This window comes from Equus asinus, chromosome 22 (assembly GCF_041296235.1).
Source record: "Equus asinus isolate D_3611 breed Donkey chromosome 22, EquAss-T2T_v2, whole genome shotgun sequence".
Lineage (NCBI taxonomy): Eukaryota > Metazoa > Chordata > Mammalia > Perissodactyla > Equidae > Equus > Equus asinus.
The window spans coordinates 21,464,798-21,484,655 of NC_091811.1; the positions used below are offsets into that span (position 1 = coordinate 21,464,798).

Below are 19,858 nucleotides of genomic sequence, written 5' to 3' on the forward strand. Positions count from 1 at the left end.
GTCTATAATCTTGATCAATCTCAGTATTTATAATCATAAAAACTTACCATAAAGATACAGACATCCAATAAAAATACACTTAATAAAATTTACATATAAGAGTAGATTTAAAATATTGGGTCATTTTAGATTTGAATTTCAGTTGTTGGTTCTGTGAAGGAACTTGGGCTTCTTTATCTGTGTAGGAAATGTTGTAGATTATATGGAATGATGGGGGTACACATTTAGAAAAGGTGGTCAGGGAAGTAGTCACAGCCTAGGTGAGTGACATTTAAGCAAGGTCTGAGTGAAATGACGGAGCGAGCCTCTAAATTATTTGGAGGAGGAAGTCTACAGTGTGAAGGCTCTGTGATGTAGATTGAACGGCATGTCTGAGGAATAGAAAGAAGGCATTGTGACTGGAGAGGAGTGAATGAGGTGAAGAAGGGGAGGGAACGGACCAAAGGAATAGTCAGGGGAACAAGGGTGTGGCAAATAGTTGATCATATTTGAAGGAAGATGGTGTACCTATGAGGTTCCAGGCAGGCAAATAAGCCCATGCCAGATCCTGAAATAGAGGGAACTGAATACAGGAACATATGTACAAAGTAGCTGGGAAACATGAAAAGACAAACACGACAAAGAGGACAACCCAGAGATGAGCATTACAGAAAGCTGATACCATTCCTAGGGCTGGAGGAACTGAGAGAACAAATGGCTTTCCCAGAGTCACGTTTTGGGAACTGGGACCACAGTGGATGGTGCCTGGTGGGAAGAGGAGGTAGTTGTCATTTGGCAGAAGTTAAAACCATGTAGCATGAGTGGCCATGGCAGGAGACATACCCTGAAGCAGAGAGAGAAAGGAAAAAACACCAGCCTTCTCCCCCCTTTCCACCTTCCAAATGTAAGTCAGTTGTTCCTGTTGACTGAATCTAACTGGAAGCTGGTTGGCCAAGGAAACTGTGAAGTGTATTTTGCGTAAATCAACACCCTGAGGTATGAACAGAGCAGGGGGAGGGAGAATAATAAGAAAGCAAAACAGCCTTATTTCTGATATGGAGATGGTTTTAGTGGTCTGCATAGATCAGACCAGTAACAATATTATCTTAAGCCAAAACATAATTCAGAGGAAGGCCCTGACTTTCTTCAATTCTGTGAAGGCTAAGAGAGGTGAGGAAGCTTCAGAAGAAAAGTTTGCAGCTAGCAGAGCTTGGTTCATGAGGTTTAAGGCAAGAAGCCATCTCTATAACATAAAAGTGTGAGGTGAAGCAGAAAGTGCTGATGTAGAAGCTGCACGTTATCCAGAAGATCTAGCTAAAATAATTCATGAAGGTGGATACACTAAATAACAGATTTTCAATGTAGACAAAACAGCCTTATGTTGAAAGAAGATGCCATGTATAACTTGGCATAGATAGAGAGGAAAAGTCAATGCCTGGCTTTAAAGCTTAGAAGTCAATGCCTGATTCTCTTGTTAGGGGCTAATAGAGCTGATGACTTTAAGTTGAAGCCTATGCTCACCATTCCAAAAGTCCTAGGGCCCTTAGGAATTATGCTAAATCTACTCTGCCTGTGCTCTCTCAATGGAAGAACAAAGCCTAGATGACAGCATATCTATTTACAACGTGGTTTACTGAATATTTTAAGCCAACTATTGAGACACACTTCTCAGAAAAAAAATTCCTTTCAAAACATTACTGCTCATTGACAGTGCACCTGGTCAACCAAGAGCTCTGATGGAGATGTACAAGATTAATGTTTTCATGCCTGCTAACACAACATCCATTCTGCAGCCCAGGGATCAAGGAATAATTTTGATTTTCAAGTCCTATTGTTTAAGAAATACATTTCATAAGGCTATAGACGCCATAGATAGTGATTCCTCTGATGGATCTGGGCAAAGAAAATTGAAAACCTTCTGGAAAGGATTCATCATTGTAGATGCCATTAAGAACATTTGTGATTCATGGGAAGAGGTCAGAATATCAACATTTAAGATGAGTTTGGAAGAAGTTGATTCCAACTCTCATTGATGACTTTGAGGGTTTCAAGACCTCAGTGAGTAAGTAACTGCAGATATGGTGGAAATAACAAAAGAACTAGAATTAAAAGCTAACCCGGAAGATGTGACTGAATTGCCGCAATCTCATGATGAAACTTTAACACATGAGGAGTTGCTTTTTATGGATGAGCAGAGAAGGTGGTTTCTTGAGATGGAATCTACTCCTGGTGAAGATGCTGTGAAGACTGTTGAAATGACAACAAAGGATTTAGAATATTACATAAACTTAGTTGATAAAGCAGTGGTAGGGTTTGAGAGGGTTGACTCCAATTTTGAAAGAGTTCTACTGTGGGTAAACGCTGTCAAACAGCATCACACTCTACAGAGAAATCATTTGTGAAAAGAAGAGTCTGGAGCTAGTTGGTGGTGCAGTGGTTAAGTGCGCACGTTCCACCTCGGTGGCCTGGGGTTTTGCTGGTTCAGATCCCGGGTGCGGACATGGCACCACTTGGCTAAGCCGTGGTTTGGCAGGTGTCCCACATATAAAATAGAGGAAGATGGGCTCAGATGATGGTTAATATTTTTTAAGAATAAAGTTTTGGGGTTTGTATTGATGAGGAAGATTGGCCCTGAGCTAACATCTGTGGCAATCTTCTTCTACTTTGTATGTGTGGTGCTGCCACAGCATGGCTTGATAGGAGGTGTATAGGTCCACTCCTGTGAGCTGCCCCCTAAAGTATTTTGTAATTACAGTATGTACTTTATTTTTTTAGACATAATTCTTTTGCACACTTAATAGACTACAGTGTTGTGTAAACATAACTTTTATATTCATGGCAACCAAAAAATTTGTGTGACCTACTGTATCGCGATATTCACTTGATTGTGCTGCTCTGGAACTGAACCCACAAGATCTCCGAGGGGTGCCTGTAGTTAAAGTTTAATCTCCAAACTTACTGTAATTCATGACCTCTGTCCTATGAGCCCTAGCATACATATATTTTTTCCTAATATTTTTGATCATTTATTAGTTGCTAGGTACTATGTTAATACTTTACACATTTATACATTGAACCATTCTCATGACATATTTGTAAGAAATTATTCAGTTTAATTTTACATTTTCCAGATGATGGAAATGAATCTTAAAGGGATTATGTATTTGATTCAAGTTTAGAGATATAACAAATAGCAGAATAAGACACTTGAAACAACTGACTTTTGACACTTCACATTTAGCAGGTTGAAAAAAGGAAGAGAAAATTCACCCAATTAGGATCAATTAAAAATTAGTTTTGAATGCTAAATAGTCCACCTTTGTGTTGTATCTCCTTTAGCTCTGTGCTGCCTTTTTTCTAGCTACACTGTGTGCTTTGCTCTCATTAGATATTCCACTCAATCAATAATTTGGAAGAATGATGAACATCATTGAGCAAACCCATTTAATTCAGTTTTCTTTTCCTGCATATTATTGAGACAGTTGTGTTGAATCTGACCTTAGTTGATTCTTAAGTGCCATTCAGTTTTATCATGCTACCCCTCACCTGGTTTCATTTATACATCTTTTCATTGAAAAAATAATTAATAAAAGGTCGGCAATGGTTTAGACACAGTTCTAAGAGCTTTGGATACAGGAGTAAAAAGGACAGGTAAAATCTGTGATCCGATGTTACTTTTTCTGGTAGGACTGACAGAAACAGAAAGTGACAACGTGGACATTATTTTAGAGTCAGAGTTTCAATAGAATGCACATGAATTTTCCTGTCTTCTCAATGCATTCTATGCATATAGAACTATATTATCAGAAACTCAGTTCATTGCAATATAGGATTAGTACTTTTTTAAACTGTTCTGGAAAATTTAATTTAATTTAATGTTTTTTATTGTGGTGAAACATTTAACATGGTATTGCCTTCTTAACAAAGTTTTAACTATAGGCACAATGTTTACAGCAGATCTCTAGAACTTATTTGTATTACATAACTAAAACTTTGTACCAGTTAAACAGCAACTCCCCATTTCTCCCTCTCCCCAGCCCCTGATAAATACCATTCTACTCTGTTTCTATGAGTTTTAATGCTTTTATATACTTCATATAAGTGGAGTCAGACAGTATTTGTCCTTTTGTGTCTGGCTTATCTCACTTAGCCAAATATCCTCCAGGTTTATCCATATTGTCACATATGGCAAAATTTCCTTTCTTTCTTTTTTTAACGCTGAACAATATTCCATTGTGAGGGCATACCACATTTTCTTTATCTATTCATCTGTCAATAAATATTTAAGTTTTCCTTTCTTGGTTATTGTGAATAATGCTGTAATAAACATGGAAGTATAAATATCTCTTTTAGATCCTGATTTCAATTATTTTGGATATTTACCCAGAAGTAGGATTACTGGATCATATGGCAGTTCTATTTTTAATTTTTTGAGGAATATCTATACTGTTTTCATAGTGGCTGCACCATTTTGAATTCCCACCAGCAATATACAGGAGTACCAATTTCTTTACATTGTTGGATCATTTGTCTTTTGTTTTTTTGATAAAGGTCATCTTGACAGACATGAGGTGATAGCTCATATAGGTTTTAATTCTCATTTCCTTGATAATTAGTGATGTTGAGCATATTTTCATATATCTGTTGGCCATTTATATGTCTTCTTAGGAGAAATGTCTATTCAAGTCCTTAGCTCATTTTCTAATTGGCTTATTAGTTTTTTTGTTATTGAGTTTTACAAGTTCCTTATATATTTTGGAAATTGACCCCTTATCAGATATATGGTTTGAAAATATTTTCTCCCATCTTGTAAGTTGCTGTTTCACTCTGTTGATTGTTTCCTTTGCTGTACAGAAGCTTTTAGTTTGATATAATCCCACTTTATTTTTATTTTTGTTGCCTATGCTTTTGGTGTCATATCCACATAATCACTGCAAAGACTGATGTCATGAAACTTTCACTTATGTGTTCTTCTAGGAGTTTTACAGTTTCTGGTCGTATATTTAAGTCTTTAATCTATTTTGAGTTAATTTTTGTGCATGATGTAAGATAAGGGTCCAAATTTATTGTTTTGTTTCTGGATATTGTTTCCCCAGTGCCATTTGCTGAAAAGATTATCCTTTCCCTATTATGTATTCTTGGCACCCTGGTCGAAGATCAGTTGACCATACATGTGTCGATGTTTTTCTGGGCTCTCTATTCTGTTCTATCAGTTGATATAACTATTTATGTTTATGTCAGTACCATACTGTTTTGATTACTGTAGCTTTGTAACATGTTTTGAAATAAGGTAGTGTGATACCTCCAGTTTGCTGCTTCTTGTGCAAAATTGCTTTGGCTATTCGAGTTCTTTTGTGGTTCTGTATGAATTATAGGATTTTTTTCCTGTAAAAAATGCCATTGGGATTTTGACAGAAATTGCATTGAATCTGTAGATTACTTTGGGTGGTATGGACATTTTAAGAATATTGTCTTCCAATCTACAGACACAGAATTTCTTTCCATTTATTTGTATTTTTAAAATTTCTTCCATCAGTGATTTTTAATTTTCACTATATAAGTTTTTCACCCCGGCTTGGTTACATTTATTCCAAAGTATTTTATTCTTTTTTGATGCTATTGCAAGTTAGATTATTTTCTTAATTTTTTTCACGTAGTTCACTAGTTTATTCTTGGTGAATAGAAACACAATTTATTTTTGTATTCTTAAGTTTGCAGAATTCACTTATTGGTTTTAACAGGGTTTTTTTTTTTGATGGAATCTTTAGAGTTTTCTACATATAAGATCATATCAGCTGCAAAAAGATAATTTCACTTCTTTCTTTCTGATTTGGGTGCTTTTTATTTATTTTCCTTGCCTAATTACTCTGGCTAGGCCTTCAGTACTATGTTGAATAGAAGTAGCAAGAGTGAGCTTTTTTGCATTATTCCCGATCTTAAAGGAAAAGCTTTCAGTTTCTCACTGTTGAATACAATGTTAACTATGGAATTTCACAAGAAAACTGCAGACCAATAACACTGATGAATATAGATGCAAATATCCTCAACAAAATACTAGTAAATAGAATTCAACAGCACATTAATATGATCATACACCATGATCAAATGGGATTTACACTTGGGATGCAAGGATGGTTTGACATACACAAATCAATTGATATGATACACCACATTAACAGAATGAAGGAGAAAAATCACAGGATTATCTCAATAGATGCAGAAAAGTCATATGACAAAATTTAATGTCCTTTCATGATAAAAGCTCTCAACAAAATAGTTATTGAATGAATTTACCTCAACATAATAAAGGTCATATATGTAGCAGTTTCTTGATCTGAACAAGTTTTGTATACTTGTGTGCTTGTTTGAGGTGTCATGGCCAAGCATAAAACTGTATATGCATGTCCGAGGACCTACCTCCTTGGGAAGATCATATCTAACAAAACAAGATGGATTTTCAATGTAGGGCAAAAGTTTATCATTAGATAAAGAACCATTAAGAGAAGAGAAAGGTATTTATGAGATAAGTACAGTTACTAAATTAATATTTATAAAACACTTAGAAGGCATGCATTGCATATATATAATAATTTTATAAGAACTTGTTAAATAATAAATTGTACATGCATAATATGTAGATCATTCAGAAAATTCTGTGACTTAACATTCACACTTTTGACCAGGAAGCTGCAAAAAATAGTGTGTAAATAATATAAGAATATTTTCCCCTTGTGCTCCGTGTTATAATAAGCAAATGAGGTGTCTTAACCATTCATTTCAATAATTTCTTTAGCAAATAGAGGCCATATTGACAGTTTCTGCACTAATGAGAAATACATTTTCTATAGATATATGTAATTCTCAGCATTCCAGGTATGAATTTTTATTATCAGAAATACTAATGCCTTAGATAAGAACTGGCAATGAAGCCTTTGTTATCAGAAGTGATTGGAAACATTCCTTCAGCAACTGAGCGACCACAGGAGATGATTTGTATGAGTGTAATGAAGCCCAGAGACCTAATAATTTGAGTACCATTGATTTGGGAAAAAACTATTTTTTTCTTTGAAAAGCAAAAGCACGTATACAATTGTATTTCCCTGTCCCAATAGTTTCTTATGCAGTTGCTACCATCCTATTAATTATAACTTTTAACCAAAGTAACTAACTTCTATTACACAGAGAATATTCTGAAATGAGTAATTAGGAACTGTTTGTCATGCAAAAGCACTTTATCATATTAGCAGAAATTATGAACATAACACAATTTTCTACAGCCACGCATAACCGTTTTACATCTTCTTAAAGTTGCAAAAAGAAATACGTTAACATACTATGATATTTATTTTAAAAATACCTGCTTTTCATTTTCTTCAAGCTATTTTGCAACTCCATAAATCATAGAAACCTAATAAAATATTTGAAATTCCCACTATTATCAACAATAAACTATATGTGTTGTATGAGTCTCCATTATAATGGTTACAAAACAAGATTACCAGAGTGATTTTGGTTTTATTTTGTTTTAGTATTTTTACTCTTTTAAGTGTTATTTATAATGAAATTATTATTTATAAAATAAACATTTGTTTCATAACAATAACACCGAAAACACATTAACGGGCCAGTTTTCATTCAAAATATTAAGAGATATTAAATTCTTGAGATCTTGTTTGAATTTCCTTATTAGTTTATTGGGCCCAGAAAACAAAGATTGGTTTCCAAATCTGCACAATGACTCTGATGACAAAAAAGAAGCATACTCTCTTTACTCAGGTACTTTTTGATTCTCATTCCCTAATTCTTATTCATTGATTATTGCTTGTCTCACTCAGAACTACACTCAATATCTTGCTTCATGTTTTTATTTATTTCCATATCTCTAGTATTGTCACTAGGTCCTTGGACAACAAAGTATATTGTGAAAAAACACATGCACATCAATAAGTATAAGTTTCAATGTAACATCAGCCTTTGAATGACTTCAGAAATGTTATTTTTTTTTTATTAATGTTATGATAGATTACAACCTTGTGAGATTTCAGTTGTACATTTTTGTTAGTCATGTTGTGGGTACACCACTTCCCCCTCTGTGCCCTCCCCCCACCCCCCCCTTTTCCCTGGTAACCACCGATCAGATCTCCTTATCAATATACTAATTTCCACCTATGAGTGGAGTCATATAGAGTTCGTCTTTCTCTGACTGGCTTATTTCGCTTAACATAATACCCTCGAGGTCCATCCATGTTGTTGTGAATGGGCCAATTTTGTCTTTTTTTATGGCTGAGTAGTATTCCATTGTGTATATATACCACATCTTCTTTATCCAATCATCAGTTTCTGGGCATGTAGGCTGGTTCCACGTCTTGGCTATTGTAAATAATGCTGCGATGAACATAGGGGTGCAACGGACTCTTGAGATTTCTGATATCAGGTTCTTAGGATAGATACCCGGTAATGGGATGGCTGGGTCATAGGGTATTTCTATTTTTAACTTTTTGAGAAGTCTCCATACTGTTTTCCATAGTGGCTGTACCAGTTTGCATTCCCACCAACAGTGTATGAGGGTTCCTTTTTCTCCACAACCTCTCCAACATTTGTCACTCTTGGTTTTGGATGTTTTTGCCAATCTAACGGGTGTAAGGTGATATCTTAGTGTAGTTTTGATTTGCATTTCCCTGATGATTAGCGATGATGAACATCTTTTCATGTGTCTATTGGCCATATTCATATCTTCTTTTGAGAATTGTCTGTTCATGTCCTCTGCCCATTTTTTGATCGGGTTGTTTGTTTTTTTGTCATTAAGCAGTGTGAGTTCTTTGTATATTATGGAGATAAGTGGCTTGTAAATATTTTTTCCCAATTAGTGAGCTGTTTTTTTGTTTCAATCCTGTTTTCCCTTGCCTTGAAGAAGCTCTTTAGTCTGATGAAGTCCCATTTGTTTATTCTTTCTATTGTTTCCCTCAACTGAGGAGTTACAGTGTCCAAAAAGATTCTTTTGAAACTGATGTCAAAGAGTGTACTGCCTATATTCTCTTCCAAAAGACTTATTGTCTCAGGCCTAATCTTTAGGTCTTTGATCCATTTCGAGTTTATTTTGGTGTGTGGTGAAAAAGACTGGTCAATTTTCAATCTTTTGCATGTGGCTGTCCAGTTTTCCCAGCACCATTTGTTGAAGAGACTTTCTTTTCTCCATTGTAGGCCCTCTGCTCCTTTATTGAAGATTAGCTGTCCATGGATGTGTGGTTTTATCTCTGGGCTTTCAATTCTGTTCCATTGATTTGTGGACCTGTTTTTGTACCAAGAAATGTTATTTTGTTTTATAGGAAACTGTTGTTTTTTGCACAAAAAGAGATGATACTACCATGAGAAAAAACTTTTATAGTTTCTCTGACAGAGAAAGCCAAGTAAGATATTTATCAACAGATTTCCACATTATATAATGAGGAGAACTGGTAATGTATACTTCTCTTATTTTTTTCTTGTAGTGAGAACTCTTACGATTTACTCTCTTTACTGTGCTATGTATCATATAGCAGTGTTAGCTAAAGCTATCATGTTTTAAATTACATGTCTAGTACTTAGTTATCTTATAACTGGGAGTTTGTAACTTTTGACCACTTTCCTCTAATTCCCCTTACCCTTCGCTTCTGATCTCTTCTGATCACGTCTGATCTATTTTTCTATGAATTTGGGTGTTTTCCCCTTATATTTTTTTTAACTCCCTAATTTGAATCAAATGGTATATGCAGCATCTATATCGCCTTTAGTCACACTACATTGATAATAATTTTAACAACACCATCTATCTTTTGCAGGTTACATAGTGATTTTGCACTAGGCTCTGTGTTTACATTTACCATCTCATCTTTTCTTATTATGGTAAAATATACATAAAATTTACCATTTTAACCATTTTAAGTGTACAGTTCAGTGGCATTAAGTATATTCATATTGTTGTGCAACCAACACCACTCCATCTCAGAACTTTTTCATCACCTCAAACTGAAACTCTGTACCCATCAAATAATTTTCCATTTTTTTCTTCCCTCCATCCCTGCCAACCACTGTTCTACTGTCTGTCTCTATAAAATTGACTACTCTCTGGGGGTTGGGATTTCAACAAATGAATTTGGGGCAGACACAAACATTCAGTCTATAGCATTCAGACCCAGATCCCAAATGTAACATCCCACTGACTTCTAGCCTCCAAGGGTATCCACTGGATAATCTACTAATAATCATAGCAAGGTTCCGTTTTACTTGACACATTACTTTTCTTTTGTTGTTTTCAGGATTATCTCTGGCTTTGGCTTTTGACAGTTTGATTGCATGCCTCAGTATGGATCACCTTGGGTTTATCCTACTTGGAATACATTGAGCCTTTTGGATTTATAGATTTATGTGTTTCATCAAATCTGGTAAGCTTTTGCCCATTATTTCTTCAAATAACCTCTCTGCCCCTTTCTCTCTTCTCATTCTGTGACACCCATAATGAATGTATTGGTCTGATTGATGGTGTCCTGTAAGTACCTTTGGCTCTGTTCACTTTCCTGTATTCTTTTTTCTTTCTGACTCAATAATTTGAAATATCATGGCTTCATGTTAGCTGATTCTTTCTTTTGTCTGTCTAATCTGTTTTGAATTTTTGTATTGAATATTTCAATTCAGTTGTTGTATTTTTCAACTCTATTATTTCTGTTTGGTTCCTTTGAAATATTTTCTGTCATTTGTTGACATTTTCATTTTGTTTGTATATAATTTTCCTGTTTTCATTTAGTTCTTTGTCTATTTTTCTTTAGCTCCTTGAGCCTATTTAGTTCAGACATTTTAGAAGTTTGTCTAGGTAGACTGATATTGTGCTTCCTCATGGACAATTTCTGGAGATTTATTTTGTCCTTTGAGTAGGCCATATTTTTTTTCATGCCTTATGATTTGTTGTTGTTGAAAATTGGGCATTTGGTAAAACGGCTATCTCTTCCAGTCTTTGCAAATTGGCTCTGTGTCAAGACATCTGTATTTTTCAATTGGGTGTACTTTGAGCTTTGGGATTAGTCTGAGGTGAAGGCTTAAGGTCTTCTCAGCCTTTCTGGGCATGCATCTTGCCTAGGTCTGCATGTAGCTTTTTAAATTTTTCCATATATACGGCTGGTTTTGAATGTCTTAACTACCCAATGAGTCACACCCAGGTTCTCCACAAGGAGTTAGATGGTCTGTTGTATGTCTCAACTTCTGATCTCTTGCCCTAGGTGCCTGTGGGTCTATAGTCTTCTGCAGCATTTACCTCAAGTGCCTGCCATTTTCACTGCTTTTCCCAGTTTGAGATCTGAGTTTTGCTACTATTCCTCCCCTGAGCTCCAAGTTCAGTGAAACAAAGAATAGTCCTTCAGGCAGCCCTCAGACAAGTTCAAACATTGGAAGTAAGGTATGCTTTTCTCCCTCAGTTTGAGGCAGGGAATTGAGATCTGGGTTGCCACCATCTCCAGGCTAAGACCTTGCCACATGAGGGAGAGTGTGGGGCAATTACAAGTAAAAATGCCATAAAAATTCCTAATATTTTGAATGTGGCTTTTTCTTGATTGGGCATTCCCTTGGTTGCTGTAGGTCTTTGACTATTTCTCAGACCACCTATAAAGTCGTTATAGGCAGTGTTTAATTTTTTTTAATGCTTTCTTGGAAGAACAAGGGCCTGGAGCTTCCTATTCTGCCATTTTGCTGGCATCATTCCAACTCTCTCAATTTTTTATGATGTATATATTTTGTATCTATGATCAAAGTACTTTTTAAGCCTTGGCTTTCTTTACCTTACATTATAAGTATTTTTAAAATTGTAGACATACAAACTTGTTAGCCTGATGGATGACTTAGTGAGTCTAGCCTAGGCTAGATGATCCCTGCCACTCCCAATACCTCTATAAACATACGAATCTGAAAGAAATCAGGATTCCTTTCCCATTATGCAACCTATAGTGTTCAGCTGTGCTCAGCACAAGCTCATCTTTGGTTTGACCAAAGTCTGTGGTACCAAGTGCTATTCCTGGGTTTCTTTTGTCTTGTATCATGTATCATTTGTGGTGTTTGTTCTCTTTTACTAGACAGTTAGTTCACAACATAGGACATAAACCACTCTTCACCCAGATAGTGGCATTTTGAAAGTGGAACATAGTCTGTCCAGCAACTTTAGGTGGGGAAGCATCTTCTTTTGAGGGAATGAAGGTAAGGCATTGAACCTAAATAGTATAGTCAGTGACAAGATGATCATGGGAATTTTATCTGGGGACTACAAAGTCTGGGTGCAGAGGATCTATTGATAATAGAAGATAATAAAAATGCTTGGAATCTGGTTCAAGATGTCATTTAGGAAGATCCTGAACTCACCTCCTCCATGGACACACTAAGGTCTACATCTACAGATAGAACAATTTCCTCTTAAGAAAACCTAAAGGCTGGCTGAGTGATGACTAAACATTGGGAAGATGTGAAGAAAACCATATTGAAGTAGGTAGTTGAGACTGAGACACGGTCTTGTGATAAACCCCACCCCCAATGTGGCATCCCACAACTGGGAGGGGATTCCAAAAATGGGCCTTCTCCCTGAGGAGTGACCAGTTTGAACTTCACAATGAGCATCCCAACTTTTAAGACATAAACTTGAGAGATGGGTCCCCAAAACATCTAACTTTGAAAACCAACAAGGCCACCATCCTGAGACCCACAAGACTGTAGCAATCTGAGAAACCACTCTTAAAAGGCTCATGCATTCCGACTCATCTACCCTAGAGGCCAGCTCAGAGAAAACTGATTTCTGGGAGCGAAGGAGGCTCACCTGCCTATATTAAGGTGTTGGCTCAAAGGGAAGATATATAATTTAACACACACATCTAGAAGCCTGCTGAAACCCTCTCTGGGGATGGAGACTGGCAGGTGCCATCTTTGTGCTCTCCCTTTGCCATGCTCTGGAGTACCACTGTGTCCTGGAAGGGACCTTTCACTTGCATCTGGTGCCTGGAGTTTTGTGACTGCTGCCTAGGGGATGCCTCCTGATTGCGTGTTTCTGAAGGCTAAGGGAGCTTGTGTTCCTGGTCCCATGATACTGTAATGATTAGTGTTACACAGAAAGAAGCTCACAGCCCTGTCCAGCATCCCGACTTTTGTGACTGCTGCCAGGGGACACCTCTACATTGCCTGGCTCTAAAGGCCAGTGGAGTTTATGCTCGTGTGCCCCACAGGACTGTAACCAACAGACGAGTCCTTAAATAGCTACCACCCCCAGGGCACAGCAAGAGGTAACAGACCCAGGAGCTGAATCCTTCTGTGAAGGAGACCTATTAGCTAATTATCATTACTGCAGCCTGAGGGATAGGCTTCTAATTAAACACACAACTTCCAGCCTACTGTATTCCTTTCCATCGACCTCAGAGTGTGGGCACTATCTTCATGCTAACCCTCTGCCATGCTCCAGGGTTCCACTGTCTCCTGAAGGGGAGATTTACACATGCCTGATGCCCTGGTTTTTGTGTCTGCTGCCCAAGTTTATGCAGCTGCCACCCAGAGGACACCCCTTAATTTCCTGGTCCTAATGACCAGTCCCCCTGCTTGCATTCCTGAGTCTCACAGGACTATGGCAATTGGAAAGATGATTCTTGGCAAACTGCCACTCCAAGGGCACTGCACAGACATCGGACTGAGGCACACTCTCCACTCTTTCTGTGAAGGAGGCATCTTTGTTTATCTTGGAGCTTTGACCTGAGGATCCGTCTTCAGGTTTGGCACACATTTAGTGGCCACTAGAGTGCTTTCAAAGAACATAGGCTGTGGGTGCCCTTTTTGCATTCTCCCTCTGCCTTGCTCCAGCTCACTGTTATTACCCAGAAAAGAGCTTATATATCTGAAGCCCTTATTTCTGCAATTGCCACCCAGGGGACACCTCCAGAATGTCAGGACTGTATATATATATATATATACCCACTGTTAAAAGCTGATGCCTGAGAGTCTGCCTTCCAGTCAGCCTGAATCTAGGTGCTGAGATCGTCTTGTTTGGGAAACTGACAGTCTTGGCACATCCTCTACTACTGGGAGCTATTAAAATATAAAAGACTGCTTGAACAAGCACAAAGGTTTACAAGACAACCAAGAACTGAGGAAGGGTTGAATGATATGTTTCATCTCCTACACAAGCCTTCTTCTTCAAGACTGGAAGAGCTGGTTATTTCATCTACTATATAGAAACCAACACAGGGAGTCAAGCAAAATGAAGAAACAAAGGGATATATTCCAAATAAAAGAACAAGATAAAACCTTAGGAAGAAAACAATAATGAAATGGAAATCAGTAAGTTATCTATTAAAGAGTTCAAAGTAATGGTCATAAAATGCTCATCAAACTGGGGAGAAGAACGAGTGAACACAATGAGAACTTCAACAAAGAAGGAAAATATAAGAAAGTACCAAATAGAAGTCACAGAGCTGAAGAATATAATAACTGCACAGGAAAATAAACTAGAGGGGGTCAATAACAGACTAGATGAAAGAGAAGAAAGGGTCAGTTAATTCAAAGACAAGACAGTGGGACTTACACAGTCAGAGCACCAAGAAGAAAAAAGAATGAAAAAGATAAAGATAGCTTAAGGGACTTATGAGACAACATCATACAGATTAGCATTCATATCATAGGGCTCCCAGAAGGAGAAGAGAGAGAAAAGTGCAAAAACCTTATTTAAAGGAATAATGGCTGAAAACTTTCCTAACCTGGGGAAAGAAACAGACATCCAGTTCTGGGAAGCCCAGAGAGTTCCAAATAGGAGGAACCCAAAGAGACTCACACCAAGACTCATTATAATTAAAATGTCAAAAGTTAAAGATGAGGAGAGAATATTAAAAGAAGTAAGAAAAAGACCCCAACTTATTAAATACAAGAGAACCCCTACGATACTATTAGCAGATTTTTCAAAAGAAACTTTTCAAGACAGATATATTCAACATGCTGAAAGAAAATAAGTTCCAACCAAGAATACTCCACCCAGCAAAGTTATCATTCAGAAATTAAGGTGAGATAAAGAGTTTTCCAGAGAAGCAAAAACTAAAGGAGTTCTTCACCACTAAATTAGCCATAAAAAAATGTTGAAGAGACTTTTTTAAGCTTAATATAAAGGGTAATAATTAGTAACAAGAACACACGTGAAATGATAAATCTCATTGTAAAGATAAACATATAGTAAAAGTTGCAGATTAATTACTTGTAAAGCTAGTGTGAAGGTTAAAAGACAAATGTAGTAAAAGCATTCATGGTTACAATAATTAGTTAAGGACTACACAGATAAAAAAATTTAAAATGTGACATCGAAAACATAAAACTTGGGAATAGAAGAGTAATAATGTGAAACTTCACAATGGGCTCAAACTTAAGATGTTATCAACATAAACTAGATGGTTATAGATACAAGTTTTTATATGTAAGCCTCATGGTAACTACAAAGCAAAAACCTATAGTAAATACATTAAAGATAAAGCAAAAGGAATTTAAGAATATAACTAATGAAAGTCATCAAAGCACAAAAGAAGAGAGCAAGAAATGATGAAAGGAACAGAACACAGAGGAACTACAAAAATGACCATAAAACAATTTAAAAAGTGGCAACAAACACATACCCATCTATAATTACATTAAATGTTAAAGGGCTAAATTCTGCCATCAAAAGACACAGAGGGCCAGCCTGGTGGTGCAGTGGTTAAGTTCTCATGTTCCACTGTGGTGGCTCAGGGTTCAGCAGCCTGGGGTTTGGATCCCATGTATGGATCTAAACACCACTTATCAAGCCATGTTGTGGCAGGCATCCCACATATAAAATAGAGCAAGATGGGCACAGATGTTAGCTCATGGCCAATCTTCCTCAGCAAAAAGAGGAAGATTGGTGGCAGATATTAGCTCAGAGGTAATCTTCCTGAAAGAAAAAAAAAAAGACAGAGTGGCTGAATGTATTAAAAAAAACAAGGCATGTCTATATATTGGCTACAAGAGACTCACTTTAGATGTAAGGACACACACAGACTAAAAGTGTAAGCATGGAAAAAAGTATTCCATGCAAATGGAAACCAAAAGAAAGGTTGAGTAGCTATACTTATATCAGACAAAATAGACTTAAAATAGACTATAATAAGAGACAAAGAAGGGCATTACATAATGATAAAAGGGCCAATACAATAATAAGATACGTTTGTAAATATTTTTGCACCCTACAAAGAAGCACCTAAATATAAAAAGCAAATATTAACAGATCTAAAAGAAGAAATAGATAACAATATAATAATAGTAGGACACTTTAATACCCCACTTACATCAATGGATAGATCATCCAGACAGAAAATCAAAAGGAAAGATCAGCCTTAAATGACACATTGGACCAGATAGACTTAATAGATATTTACCAAACATTCCAACCAAAAGCAACAGAATACACATTCTTCTCAGGTACACATGAAATATTTTCCAAGATAGATCTTATGTCAGACTACAAAACAAGTCTTAATTTTAAGAGGACTGAAATCATATTAAGCATCTTTTTCAACCACAATGCTTTGAAACTAGAAATTAATTAATTAATAGCATGCTACTGAACAAGTATTGGGTCAAAAAAGAAGAAATCAAACGAGTAATCAAACAATACCTTGAAACAAATGAAAAAAAAATGTTACATACCAAAATTTTTGGCATGCAGAAAAGCAGTTCTAAGAGAGAAGTTCATAACAATAAAGGCGTACCTCAAAAAACTAGATGTCTCAAGAGGCTCAAGATGGTGGCATAAGAAGATCCTAACCTCACCTCCTCTCACAAACACAACACATATACAGCTACATATGGAAAAAATCCCTCTAAAAAGAATCCTAGAACTAGCAGAACATCTGTTACACATAAAAGTTTAAAGGGGCCACACTGAGACCGGTAAGAGAGGCAGAGACATGATCATGCTAAAAACCCCACCCCTGGCATGGTAAGCCACAATTGGGAGGGATAGCAAATCAATCAATCAATCAATCAATCAATCAATGGAGCTTCTTCCTGAGGATCAAAGGGTTTGTACCCCACACCAGGCACCCTACCCCTTGGGTCCTACACTAGACAGATGAGACCACAAAAATTTCTGGCCTTGAAAACCAATGGGGCTTACATTCAAGAGAAACATAGGACTAGAGAGAATGAGGATCCCATTCTTAAAGGGCTCACACACAGACCCACTCACCACTGGACCCAGCGCAAAAAGCATCAGTTTGAAAGAGCCTTGACCATACGTGAAGGAGAGTCACTTGTTAATCTTAAAGCAGCTGCAAGAGTGGCAAAAGTCTGTTGGGACTCTCTCTTAGGATAGAAAACTGGTAGGCACCATTTTTAAGGGGGAACAGCCCTGCCCCCCAGCACCATGCTGCCTGTGCATGAGACCAATAGACATGAAAGGTGAGGAGCCCTGCCCTCGCATGCTACTTTCATGACCCTACCAGAGCCAACGGGCACAAGCAGACCACACAGTGGACAATCCTTTAGCGCCTAGCTCTGGTAGTCAGAGGGGATTGTGCTTAAGGGCCTCAAGTGACATTTATACAAGTCTGCTAGAGGCACTTAATTTGTCTAATACATAGAGACAAACACAGAGGATAAGACGAAATGAGGAGACAAAAGAATATGTTCCAAATGAAAGAATAAGACAAAACATCAGAAAAAAAATTAATGAAATGGAGATTAGCAATCTACCTGATAAAGAGTTCAAGGTAATGGTCATAACGATGCTTCCTGAACTCAGAAGAAGAATGGATGAACACAGTGAGATCTTCGAAAAAGAGATGGAAAATATAAGAAAGTTCCAAACAGAAGTTACAATGCTGAAGAATACAATAACTAAAATGAAAAATATGCTAGAGAGCTTCAACAGCAGACTGGATGAAACTGAAGATCCTATCAGTGACCTGGAAGACAAAGCAATAAGACTCAACCAGACGAAGCAGCAAAAAAGAAAAAAAAGAAAAGAAAATGAAGATAACTTAAGGGACCATTGGGATAACCTCAAGTGGGCTAACATTCACATTATAGGAGTCCCAAAGGAGAAGAGAGAGAGAAAGGACCAGAAAATTTATTTGAAGAAATAATGGTTGAAAACTTCCCTAATCCGGGGAAGGAAACAGATATCATGAAAAGAAGTTCAATATCACTAGTTATTAGGTAAATGCAAATCAAAACCACAATGAGATATCACCTCACATGTTAGAATGGCTATTATCAAAAAGACAATAAATGACAAGTTTTGGAAAGAATGTGGAGAAAAGGGAGCCCTTATACACTGTTGATGGGAATGTAAATTGGTGAAGCTGCTATGGAAAACAGTATGGAGATTCCTCAAAAACTTAAGACTAGAACTACCATATGCCCAAGCAATTCCACTTCTGGGTATTTATTCAAAAACACAAAAACAATAATCTAAAAAGATGTATGTGCACCCCTATGCTTAATGCAGCCTTATTTACAATAGCCAAGACATGGAAACAACCTAAGTGTACATTGATGGATGAATGGATAAGGAAGATGTGATATATATATATATACACACACACACACACGCATATATATATATATATATATATATATCTCTACACACATTTGCGTGAGTGCACACACACACACACACACACCAGAATACTACTCAGCCATAAAAAAGAATGAAATCTTACCATTTGTGACAACATGGATGGACCTTGAGGGTATTATGCTCAGCAAAATAAGTCAGATGGAGAAAGACAAATACTGTATGATTTCACTCATGTGTGGAATCTAAAAAAACAAAACAAACAAACAAGACAAAAACAAAAACAAGCTCATAGATTCAGAGAACAGATTGGTGGTTACCAGAGGGGAAGTACTCAAATAAATAAAATCAGAAATGAAAGAGGAGTTGTTACAGCTGGTACCACAGAAATATGAAGAATCATGAGACTACTATCACCTATGTTTTCTTCTAGGAGTTTTGTGGTTTCAGGTCTTATGTTCAAGTATTTAACCCATTTTGAGTCAATTTTTGTGTAAAATGTAAGATAGGAGTTCAGTTTCATTCTTTTTCATGTGGCTATAGAATTTTCAACACCATTTTTTTAAGAGACTGCCCTTTCAAGTGTATATGAACAATTATACACTAACAAATTGGACAACCTAGAAGAAATGGATAAATTTGTTTCTACTACTTAGCAACACTGGATGCTAATGAAATGGGAAATCTGAATAGACTGACTACTAGTAAGGGGATTGAATTAGCAATCAAAAATCTCACAACAAACAAAAGTCCAGAACCAGACAGTTTCACTGGTGAATTCTACCAAACATTCAAAGAAGAAATAATACCAACCCTTCTCAAACTCTTCTAAAAAATAAAAATGGAAGAAACTCTGCCAAACTCATTTTATGAGGCCAGCATTACCCTGATACCAAAACCAGACAAGGATGCCATAAGAAAAGAAAATTACAGGCTAAAATCCCTAATGAACATAGATGCAAAATCCTTCACAAAATATTAGGAAACAAAACTCAACAGGAGTTTCAAAGAATCATGCACCATGGTTGAGTAGGAGTTATTCCAGGGATGCAAGGATGGTTTAACGTCCCCAAATCAATCAATGTTATACACTGCATTAATAAAATGAAGGATAAAAATCATATGATCATCTTAATAGATGTTGAAAAGCATTTGACAAAATTCAACATCCACTTAGGATGAAAACAAATAGTCATAAAAATTGTATGGAACCACAGAAGACCTTGCATAGCCAAAGAAATCTTGATAAAGAATAACAAAGCTGGAGCCATCAGGCTCACTGATTTCAAAGCATATTGCAAAACTATAGTA

At 36.7% G+C, this 19,858-nt stretch overlaps 1 protein-coding gene across 8 annotated transcripts in view; it reads right to left on the reverse strand.

Annotated features, from left to right (window-relative positions):
- LOC123280008 (uncharacterized) overlaps positions 1–19,858 on the reverse strand; it is a 41,004-nt gene that overhangs the window by 9,543 nt on the left and 11,603 nt on the right. For 2 of the 8 annotated variants that reach the window (XR_011497159.1, XR_011497158.1), the window contains 2 exons: positions 18,693–18,792; positions 8,485–9,268 (listed from right to left, as the gene is read on the reverse strand). The exons of 1 other annotated variant lie outside the window; for it this stretch is intronic. The gene's annotated coding sequence lies outside the window, so the exon portion shown is untranslated. 5 more of the 8 variants (XR_011497164.1, XR_011497161.1, XR_011497163.1 and 2 more) reach the window with 3 other exon arrangements.